The sequence below is a fragment of the Rhamphochromis sp. 'chilingali' genome (assembly GCF_963969265.1).
Source record: "Rhamphochromis sp. 'chilingali' genome assembly, chromosome: 3".
NCBI classification, from domain to species: Eukaryota; Metazoa; Chordata; class Actinopteri; order Cichliformes; family Cichlidae; genus Rhamphochromis; species Rhamphochromis sp. 'chilingali'.
This window is the reverse complement of record NC_137931.1, coordinates 14,969,615-14,981,117: the sequence shown is the minus strand read 5'-3', so window position 1 is coordinate 14,981,117 and position 11,503 is coordinate 14,969,615. Positions and strand designations below refer to the sequence as shown.

At 40.3% G+C, this 11,503-nt stretch overlaps 1 long non-coding RNA gene across 1 annotated transcript; it reads left to right on the top strand.

Moving 5' to 3' along the window:
- The first annotated feature begins 7,310 nt into the window (after positions 1-7,310).
- LOC308393996 lies at positions 7,311-8,807 on the top strand. Its single transcript, XR_013971076.1, has 3 exons — positions 7,311-7,461; positions 7,668-7,789; positions 7,932-8,807. It is a non-coding gene; the product is annotated as an uncharacterized lncRNA (long non-coding RNA).
- The last annotated feature ends 2,696 nt before the right edge of the window (positions 8,808-11,503 follow it).

Here is an 11,503-nt window from a genome sequence, read left to right as displayed (position 1 = left end):
TAATCTAAGCTCCATGCAACCTCTGTGGTCACTGTAGTAATGACCTGGCCATCCATTTATTTTGTGGGACAGTAAACAACATGCACAGCATTTAGAAAGCTGAATACTTCTTGCTGTACATCTTCCACATGTTACACACAGTGGCAGTGGTCGACCAGTAATAACAAAAATGAGTTCATTATAATAATAATTGTGCTAGTGAAAGCTTTTTTGTTTAGTAGCAGTTTGTTTGTTTAGTATGACTTGGTATTTTGTATCTTTTCTAACGTCCCCAATACAAAGAACATTTAATTTTGTTGCTGTATAGATACCTCGTATTGATCCTGCCACGCCATGTTTCTCCAGAGTGATCGCTGCTGTGATTAGGTGCTGTACTGTTGTGATTTGTCAGATTGTTTAGCGGGGTTAACTTACGTATTTCATTGCCTATTTCTAAAAGAAATCAAAGATAGTTTTGAGGGAAATCTCAATTATAAATAATATCATATGGTCCAATACAAAATTAACACTATGCATAGATGTGCATGTCTGTGGAGATTTTTCTGCTCAGAGCTTATAAAGACTTGTGTGAAACACAGGTTCATGCCACAGCACTGAAACTGTCCAAAATTTTGAAAGTTTTGAATGATTGGTCACTGCACGTAATAAACTAACTCCCTGCCCTACTGCCATTCCCTCGTGTCTAAAATGTCCTGTCCCTCCTTCACTTCCAAGGAAGCCTCTAAATCCTACTTCACCTGGGCCCAGGTGAAGATCCCAAACAAACGTAGAATACTTAAAAATAAATCTTTGCAGGTTGAGTAGGATGACAGACTGGTACAGGGAGAACTCAGTCCTCAAAATAAAAGATCCCATGCTGATTAGTAACAGGAAAAGACCTGGGGCCTGGATCTCCTCCATACCTGCTTCATGCTCTGGGGAACAGGGCTATGGCTCCCCACACTCCCTAGCAGATCGTTATATGGAGAAACCTTTGGAATACAAGCATGCTGATCCACACAGGTATGCACACAGGTGTACACACGGGTGTTCACAGACGCGGACTACACCTTTCTTGGCTGCTGCCTCAAAGCACATTGTGTGCTGTCTATCTTGCGTGCTGCACAATATCGTTTAATATTTAGTATCTACTGTTATCTACTGCTAGCTAGTTTATCGGGGTGGTGCTGTTTTTATTATGTTGCTCTTTTTTTGTTTGCTTTCTCTTCTGTTTTTTTTTCTCCATACAGGTGATCCAGGTGTTTTGTTTGTTTTTCTTTCTTTCTTCCACCCTTTCTCACCGTCTCTTCTCCCCTCTGGTTTTCTTTCTCTCCCTCTCTTTCTTTCATTCTCTCTCCCTGTCCTATCCCCCTGTCATGTCTGTCCCGTTTGTAGCAACCAAAAATAAAATAATTACATAATTATAATAAAGGTCAATCAAATGGACCAATAAGGCAAGGCCATGATGATCCACTTGGTAAAATAAATCCGCTTGGCATCTTTCTTGGCCTTAAGACAACAATTCTGATGGCTAAAGATCCAAACAGGACAAAAAAAAAAAAAAGTAACAGGAAAAGACCTAAGAAGGTACATAACACTTGCAACACTTTTAATTTAGTTGTCAGGTAAATCATTGTTAATTAATGATTTTATTATCATACATTAACTTAATTTCATGTTTTTAATGGAGACTTGGCTAGATAAAGATACAATTACAATCATTCTTACTGAATCAGTCACTCCTGACTTCAGTTTTGTTCACGAGAGAGAGGGAAAGAAAGGAGGGCCTATTGACCAATCTAGTCAATAATTCCATCCAGTGCAAACATATGTACTACAGAGAATATACTTCCTTTCAATATGTTGCAATCAGGGTTACTATATTCAGTTTTTCTAAATTTTATAAGCCACCTAAATACAATATTCTTTGATGAATTTGCTGAATTATTGTCCATAATTTGCACTTAATCTGATTATCTGGTAATCACTGGTGATTATAACATCCATGTTGACATTTCCCATGTGTAATATTCTGGTTAATTATAAGTTGATCCAACATGTTACAGTGCCAACGCACAGGGCGTAGACTGGATGTAATATTAAAACCAGGGGTTTTAATATTTCTAAGATCACAGGAAGTGATGTGGCTCTCCGTGACCATAACTGTGTTTTTTCATGTAAATGCTCCAGTGCACAAAGACGCAAAATTGAGGTAATCAGTAAGTAATATATTAATGAAATGACAAGGGAATTATTCTCCCACACTATCTCCTCTTTGCCTCCACTTTGTGGACTTTGTCCACTTAACAGTTAACAAGCTTGTAGATGAGTTCAGTTTCCAAATTACAGATGTTTTGGAGTGCATTCATCCAACAACAGTAAAGACTCAAGTGAGTTTCTCCATGGAGAAACAAATCTTGATATCCGCTATCAAGACATTCGACCTTATCCTTCTGGGTGTCTTGTGGGAGGTGCTTCAGGAGTATGTGGTGTCTGGCCTATTGCTACAGGCCATTCAATCCTTATAAAATCATTGCAAGAGCTTGGTCCCCATAGCTGGCAATAATTCAGACTTGTTTCCAGTGGGTGTTGGACACTGCCAGGGCTGCCCTTTGTCACCTATTCTGTTCATAATTTTTCTGGACAGAATTTCTAGGCATAGCCAACTGGCTAAAGGCTTCCATTTGGATGTTCTCAGAATCTCATCTCTGCTTTTTGCAGATAATGTGATTCTGTTGGCCTCATCAAGTGACCGCCTCCAGCTCACACTGGAGCAGTTCACAGACAAGTGTGAAGCGGTGGGAATGAAATACAGCATTTCCAATTCTGATCCCACGGTCCTCAGCTGGAAAAGGGTGGCGTGCTCACTCCGAGTCAGGGACGAGTTCCTGCCCCAAGTGGAGTAGTTTAAGCATCTCGGCCACCTTCTCCCCTCACTCGGGTACTTGTTCGCGAGTGAGGGGAAAAGGGAGCGGGAGTTCAACAGATGGATTGGTGCTGCGGCTGCAGTGATGTGGACGTTGTACCAATATGTCATGGTGAAGTGAGGGCTGAGTGTAAAAGCGAAGCTCTCAATTTACTGGTCGATCTGCGTCCCTACCCTCACTTATGGTCACAAGCTTTGGGTAGTGACCGAAAGAACAAGATTTTGGATACAAGCGGCAGAAATGAGCTTTCTCCGAAGGGTGGCTGTCCTCTCTGTTAGAGATAGGGTGAGGGCTTAGGCCATGCGGGAAGGGCTTAGAGTAGGATGGATGGATGGATGGATGGATGGATAAAAACAGATGAGGGTCCAAAGTACAATGCCCACCTTCACTTGCTAGAATGCTGAAATTCTGCCTGAAATCTTGGTGATATTTTGGAATCTAAGCTAAATTTTAAAAGTCATATCAAAGCAATAAACAAATCATCCTTTTTATCACCTAAAGAATATATCTAGAATAAGGGGACTGATGGCCCAAAATGATTTAGAGAATTTTGTTCATGCATTTGTTTTCAGTAGGCTTGACTACTATAATGGAGTTTTTTTCAAGTCTCTTTTAAAAATCATTAAGACAACTGCAACTAATTCAGAACACAGCTGCATGTTTCCTTACAAAGACCAATAAAAGGGAACACATTACTTCAGTTCACAGATCTCTACACTGATTTCCTGTGCCCCAAACATCTCATTTTAAAAGGTTGCTGCCAGTGTATTTGTCACACTGCCGCCAGGTGCTGAATGGTTCTGGTCCAGAACTAAACTCTACTAATTTGGTCAAATAATATCAAACTACCAGAAAACCTGAACTCTGATCAAAATCTGCTCAAAAGTCCTTTAAATTAGGTCTTGAAACTTTTTTGTGTTATCACTTTTAAATAATATGTACAGGTTTTTTTTTCTCTTTTGAATATATTTTCATGCATATGTACACTGACAGTGGTGGCGATGATGATGATGATGATGGCAGTGCTGATGATGGTTGTGGTGGTGATTGTGGTGGAAATGATAATAGTTACGATGACGGTGTATTTGCCATTGACCTCTGTTTGTGTCGTATATAACTCACTGTGTGTTCCGTTGATGGTTTCTCGCTATCTGTTGTTTAATGTTCTTTGTTTTTAATGTAATGCCTTTTAATGTTTATATAAAGCACCTTGAGTTGTCTTGTGCATGAAAATGTGCTATATAAATAAATCTGCCTTGCACCTCCCCCCTCATACTGGTCACCAGCTTTGTCACACACTGCTGTGGAATGGCATCCCATTCCTCAACCAGCATTTGTTACAAGTCTGCCAGTGTGGTTGTGTTGGTCCCTCTGGCACAAACAGCAACCCAAGGTGATCTCACATGTGTTCATTGTGGTTAAGGACAGGACTGGAGGCAAGCCTCTTCCTCCCAAATTCTGGAGATAGTCTGATAAATCTCTCTGATAAACCCACTCTCTGGGGGCAAAAATTGTTAGGGGATGGAGTTTGGTCCCAGACTGTGGAGATTTGGCCACTGGTTGCAGCTTTGTTTTTCAATGGAGGGAGAAGCCACCCCACACCATCACATTGCTTCCACCAAATCCTGTTACCCTGTTGGAGTAATTATATGCTTTTTGATAAAGCATAGTTAGGGCTGAATTAGTCGACCTTAAATAATTCCTTAGATACATTGCAATACCTCTAATCTGCTGGGGCATTCCCATGATGCATTGTTTCTTTTTCAGTCACATTTGGTTAAGAGTTCAAAACAAGTATACAAGTAGCTGAGGTTGAGTGGTTTGGAGACAAAGTTAAAGAGGCCAGGCTGAAATGGTTTTGACTAGGGCTGGGCGATATATCGAGTTTTTTAAAAATATCGATATATTTTCATACGAGATATAAGATGTGACAATATCGTTTATATCGATATAGTCTATGTTACGTTATGATTATACTTGTGGAGCCACAGGTTTGCCTCTCTTTCGTCCACTTTTGTCTCTACGCAACGTTACTCGGCCTCGCCTCTCCTTCACTGAACACAACTCCGCCTCCCCCATAGCTTCACCTGCAGGCAATGACAAGATGAAAGCGGAAAATCTCCGTTAGCGAGTTACCGTGCGTGGGGCTGGACGGTGTCAACGTGTTAGCGAGCTAACCGCGCTAACGACATGCAGCCAGGAGGGGCTGCACGGCCTAAAATCCTTTCATTTTCTCAAAAATCGACAGTGCGCCTTATGTATGAATTCTGGTTGTGCTTACTGACCGCGAACCGATATTATGTGGTACACAGCGCTCAGCAATCTGTCAAAAAATGTTTTAATATGACTTTGCTAAGCTACGGAGCTGCACCGCTTGATGGATTGTCGGAGGATTACGGCTACCGGGGAGGAGCCTCGCGGAGTGATACGTACTGTGTGTGTATAAGGACCACAAATGGCACCTGTTCAGAGACGTGGTGCAGCTGTGAAATCTGTCTCTTTGTTATTATGCTCAGCGTCTATTAGTTTACATTTTCACTGCACAATTGTGAGCTTTTTGTTATGCACAAAAACAACATTGTTTTCTTTTATTGATGGACCATGATTATTTAATAAATGCTGATAATTTATTTTTGAGTAATTTCTTCATGTACATCTACGCTGTATGTAAATAAAAGTGCCCGTGTGACATCTGGGACACAGTGTGACTAAGAACTCTCTTTTTGTTCTTAACTTATGGCTTTAAAAAAAAAATCGAGATATATATCTTATATCGCCATCCAGCTAAAAAATATCGAGATATGAATTTTGGGTCATATCGCCCAGCCCTAGTTTTGACATGTATAGAAGACAAATATTGGATATACTGGACAACTGATGTTAAAAATGGAGTTGCTGGGCAGAAGGAAAAGAGGAAGACCACAGAGCAGGTTCATGAATGTAGTGAAGAAAGATATGCAGAAGATCTGTGAGACAGAGAAAGATGCTAGGGATAAGGAGAGCTAGGGGCAAACTCTCTGCGTTAGCAAGCGCTAAAGTGAGAAGGCAACACGTTCTCACTCCCAACTCGTCAAACGTGTGACGCATGGTCCTGTTTGGCTTTTTGTTATTTTAATTCTCTTTTCTGTTTTCCAGAACAGTTCTTCACAGTCACTGTCCACATGGGTCAGTGGGACCAAGAAGCACTCTGCTAATGTGTGGACCCTGACCAGCAATATCCAGCAAGACCCAGACAGCGTTTTCTATCTCCCAGCTGGAGTTTTTTGTTTGTCTGTGACTGGAGAGTCAGATTTTTGTTGAGCTTCACACTTGCAGAGGTAAGTCAGTTTGCAGAGATCCCTCCCACCCTGGCTTTTATGTCCTAGATTTCTTATCTGAAACAGTAATATTTCAGTGACTGCTGCTTATACCACAGGTTAATACACTCTACTGATCCCTGATAGGAGAATCATCAATTTTGCCAGCAAAGAAGCCTGGTGGATGTTTGTTTACAGTCTGATGATGGGACATCATGCTCTGCATCTTCAAAGTTTGCCTCCTCATTATTATTCATACCCAGTAATGTGAAGTATGCTTATATCTACTATAACTGAACCAACCTGGTGCTTTTCATTTATGGAGGCTGTTGAGTCTGAATGTTGGATGTTGTGTATCTCGTGTTCTCTGGGCTTTGTTGTCCTCAGTCTTTTCGCAGGATCAGAAAACAAAACCAGGAGGCGCGTAAATGTTTCTTCTCCATGATGTTTCTTCAAATGTTTCTTCTGGATGATGATATGACCGTGACACGGGATGCCACCTTTGGTCTTGTGATGAAGCAAAGCTCAGGAAGAAGTGGGATTAAATGGTACCCACATGTTGAGAAGGATGTACAGGGGCACCTGCAGCCAAATCCAAGCTTCAGCTTAGTTGTAGTTGCAGAACGCTATAGACTGAGACAGCTGAGGCATCAAATGTTTGATTAAACGGATGAAAAAGAGAAGTTTTTTCCCTATAATTATCACTTCTTAAAATCTGTAGCAGCTTCAAGTTTGTCAGCGTGCTGAGCATGCTCAGAATGTGACAATATATTTTTGTTCAATATTTAATTTCTTTCAGTTGGAATTGTTAAATGAAAATATATATATATATATATATATATTCTTATAATTTAGCAAACTAATTTATTAAAAATATATATATACATATATCTGTATTAGTTTTAATAAATTAATTTGACACCTGTATTGAAAATACCATATTGTATTCATACAGAATCAGTTTGGTATCATTGTTTGTCTGTTCACTGATTGCTGAAACTAAGAGCTACTTTGATCTGTTTAGATCTAAAGTATCCAAAGTTGAGCTCTAATGTTTCTTCACCCCTGTGTGTGTGATATGTGATTTCCTACATGCTAGCAGAGCAGCAGTTTGTGCTCACAGATGGTGACGGTGTGGAGAGACGGTGGTGTTTCCTCAGAAGAACCAGCAGAGTCACAAAGGACACCAGTCCATCTCACCACCTTGACTTGCTGACTGATGTTCGTCTGCACTGCACAGAGGAAATCAACTGACCGAGGTTTGTCCAGTGACGTGTTATGAAATGTATATTTGTTTTATGCTTACAGATATGTTTTTCTTGACAGAGGCTCTGCAGAGGTTAGACAAAGCAGAGAAAACATTAGTGTTTTCAAATACACAAACATTTTTAAAGGACAAAAATGAACATCCAACTTTGACTGTAATACAAAATAAATCTTTGCATGTGTGTTTTCAAACTCTCAGATGGGCAGGATATCAGTCTTGGACTGTCTAACCTGCCGGAGCAGCACTGAATGACCACCGCACATGAGCATGTTCCTGCAACATTCAGCATCTGATCCTTCATCTGTGTGCTTCTGCTTTTGGTAAGTAGAGTTACCCAACTCCAGTAACTCTAAACACATGCCATCCATTTCTAACGGCCTGGTTACTTCCTGTCAGTTACTTTAGAAACCATGTGGTCACCTGACCTAACACTGTTTCTTCTCCTTCCCCTTAATGTTCAAGTGTCACATGTCAAACAGCTGGAGAGGAAACTACACCAGTGTACTGAGATGTTTCACCAACACGTGCCAGATGCTGTTCCTTCATGGTGACATCACCAGAGACAGCCCCACCCACCTCAGGACCCATTGATTATGATGATTATAATGATGACAGCGAGCGGAACTAAGACTAAAAATCCACGACCAGAATGTTTCTTTCTAATTATTAATGAATACTGAGAGCCTCTTTCTGTGTTTTGTCTGTTTTGGGGTTGTTTTTTTTTACCTCATTTGTTACTAACAAAGTTCACCAAACTCACACAGTTTACATTCTGTATGTTTCCATCTTTACCAGCCACACTCTAACTGCATTTAAGAAAATAATCCTTCGAAATCGTCATTTTTCTCTTTTGTAATTGATGATAATTCAGTGAATATACTGCGCTGCTTCCTTTTATTGCGTCACACATTGCTTTAAGTTTTTCAGTGTCCAGTTATTTTTTACTGCTGTTTGAATTCTCTGTATGTTTGACCCTGTGGACTGTTTGATGGACTGCTTGTCTTCCTGTTCGTTACCGCCGCCTGTTTTTTAACTCATTCACTGCCAGGGTTTTTGAGCATTTTTACTCATTTTTGAAGAGCCACAGAAAACTGTGTGTTATGATCATATAAACGCTGAACCTACCAAAATGAAGAACAGACTCTCTTCTTCCATCCAAAAAAAAAAAGCTTGTTTCTACCATTTTCCATTCTTTAGTAATCAGCTGTAGAAGAGAGGTGGGTTCCACCAAAAATGCCTGTTTTGACCACAAAAAGGGAGAAAACGAGCTTTTTGTGAAAAATACATTTCAAGCAGTCTGATGTTCACTGACAAGCTGCCCGAGGTTGTATTCTAGCCCCTCCCATTGAAAAACGTAATTGACGTCTATAGACGTCAATGGCAGTGAATGAGTTAATAAAGATTTGGATTTCTGACTTTAACACAGCCTCTGCGTGTCCTCCCTTTGTGTCCTCTTCCTCTGTGAATGTGTTGCATGTGTCACAGATTCATTTTATTAACAGCTTTCCCACAGTGAGTTGCATCAGCATTCATTCACAGCACATTTCGGAAGGATTCAGATTAATACAGTGATCTTACAGTCAGAATGATCCTGACAGAGTGCCACTGTAAATGATCTTTCATCAGGTAAATTTTAAAGTTCAGTATTTCAAAGCAGGAGTTATGAAGAATCATACTGGCATTAGGACTAATAATATGTACTTACAAAGTCAAAGTTTTTTAATTATGCTAGAATATTGGAAGACAATCAACTTTTAGTGTTTTCTGCATATTAATTATTCTGAAATAGAGATGGTGACCCTAACTGTACAGAAGCACTAAACAACTGACAATCTAACAGACATCATTGGCCTGAGCCGTCATGCACAGTGAGTCTGATCCTTTGCTGTGATAGTCTGACAAGCATGTTTCTGGTCAGTTTGGAAGAAATAATATCACAATGTTGATCTTTTTTTCAATATTCCTTCTCTTTTACAACATAAACTGTGATCAAAGCTACTTATGTTCACAGCATGTAATAATACTGACAGTCCAGGGCATTGTGGTCTGTTGAGCTAGGGTTAGGGTTAGGGTTAGCAATTCAGACATATGTAATAAATATTAAACGTCTCTGACGTAGGCCACTGTCCGCAGTGTTGGGAAATCCATACCAGGCTGGAACGAGTCAAGGTAGGTGAGCATTCACGAGAAGACACAGCAGATGTATCCTACTAATACTGACAGGACCAGGAGACTCCAGAAACCGAGCATCTTCTCTTCAGTGCCATCCTCTCCTGTCACCCTCTCTGCCCGCAGCTCTTTGAGTATGGGGTAGATAAGGGCGCAGAGAAACCCTTATTACTAATTTGTATTATAATTCAATTTTCATGAAATATTTATATTCAGTATTGGTCCTTTTATATTATAACCACACATCCACCCAGGCTCATGGTGGGGCAGGGCTCTGTCCTGGGATGCTTGAGTACAAGGTAATGTACACCTGACCAGGTATCCAGTCTGTCAGATTTGTTTTCAATATTTGGTTCAAAAACATGAGTGACAACAAAAATCCAACTAGGATTCTTGCATATGATGAATGAAGTCTGTCTTTGACTGTATTGTCCAGCTGATCCATCAAACCCCCAGCAGGTGAACCTTATTCATGACATAACACGGCAACAATGCAAAAAATGAAACAGCAACAGTCTAAATGTAAAGTGCATTCTAAAGTCCTCTTCAATAAATCATATGAAAAGAGTCATTCAGGACTGTAAAACGTGAACTACAGAACCCAGAGTCTTCATCATTAAATCTCTGGTTGCTTCATTTTTCTATACTATATCAGATATTTTAAAGGTTAGGTTAGGTAAACTTGCATTCTCATGGTGAGGCAAAGTGCTTTATGTGTGTGTGTGTGCGTGTCATGAACGGCTATAAAAGGCCTATAATTAAAGAACAAAGCGGGGTTTGAGTTCGAGTTGCGGCAGACTGTCACTACTTGTAAATGGAACGCAGCCTTCCTACGGCGGACAGCTAATAACAGGAATCGGACGCGGTCCAGCCAAGTCCACAGCAACCACCATAGCAACCGCCTAGCATGACCTTAAAAACATATTCTGTCTTCATAACTATCAAAATCGTGAAATGATTTGCAAAGTGTGAAAGTGTTACAGCTGCAGAGAGCTATGGCGGTATCTATGGAAGCTGTTTACATAGCTAATAATATACGATGTAACCATGGAGACAGTCAGTCACTTGAGCTAGCGGTGCATGTTTACTACAGTGAATAAGGTGATTGAGTGCACAGCGTCCACACGCTGCAGGGGGTAAAGACATTACTTCAATATTGTTTTATATTGATATATATTTGCCTTCTGTTGACCATCACCTCAGGTTCACCATTACAGTTTCAGCAGACAGATGCACACTGTCTAAATATCAACACATTCGAAAACTCATGTCTCAGAAATAAGCACAGCTGTTCATGTTTGTCATTATAGTTTTATTTGTAAGAAAATTATGAACTTCATATTGTGTATCAAATAAAAGAACATTTCACAACTCTGAGTCAACAGAAACAGGTAACAGAAATGTCTCTAATGTGTACAGTGTAGTGTAAGCATTAAAAGATCATACAGGAAACACTAACATTCATGTGAAACTAATTGTAATAAAAAAAATGAACAGGTGGTTTATAGATGTAAAAGAAAGAATCTGAAAACAACACTTTTTTGGTCTAAGTGATCAAAGTAGAAAACAGAACTGATGTTCAAGAACAAACCGTAGCTGCACTAATATTACACATCTCGATCGTTGTAGTGAACAGACATGTTGCTTTAAAACCACACGCTGTCATGGTCTCCGTGCCTGCCCGGTCGGCCCCACAAGGCTACAATTGCTGTTGCTGTTTTCTCCCTCTCTGCCTGGGCGGAGCTCACTGTGGGCTCCCGCCCTTGGCCCACACACACACCTGACAACACTCACCCATCATCACCGGGAGCACTATTTGAGGCTGGAACACAGATCCTCTCGTCGCTGGATGATTGTACCCCTAA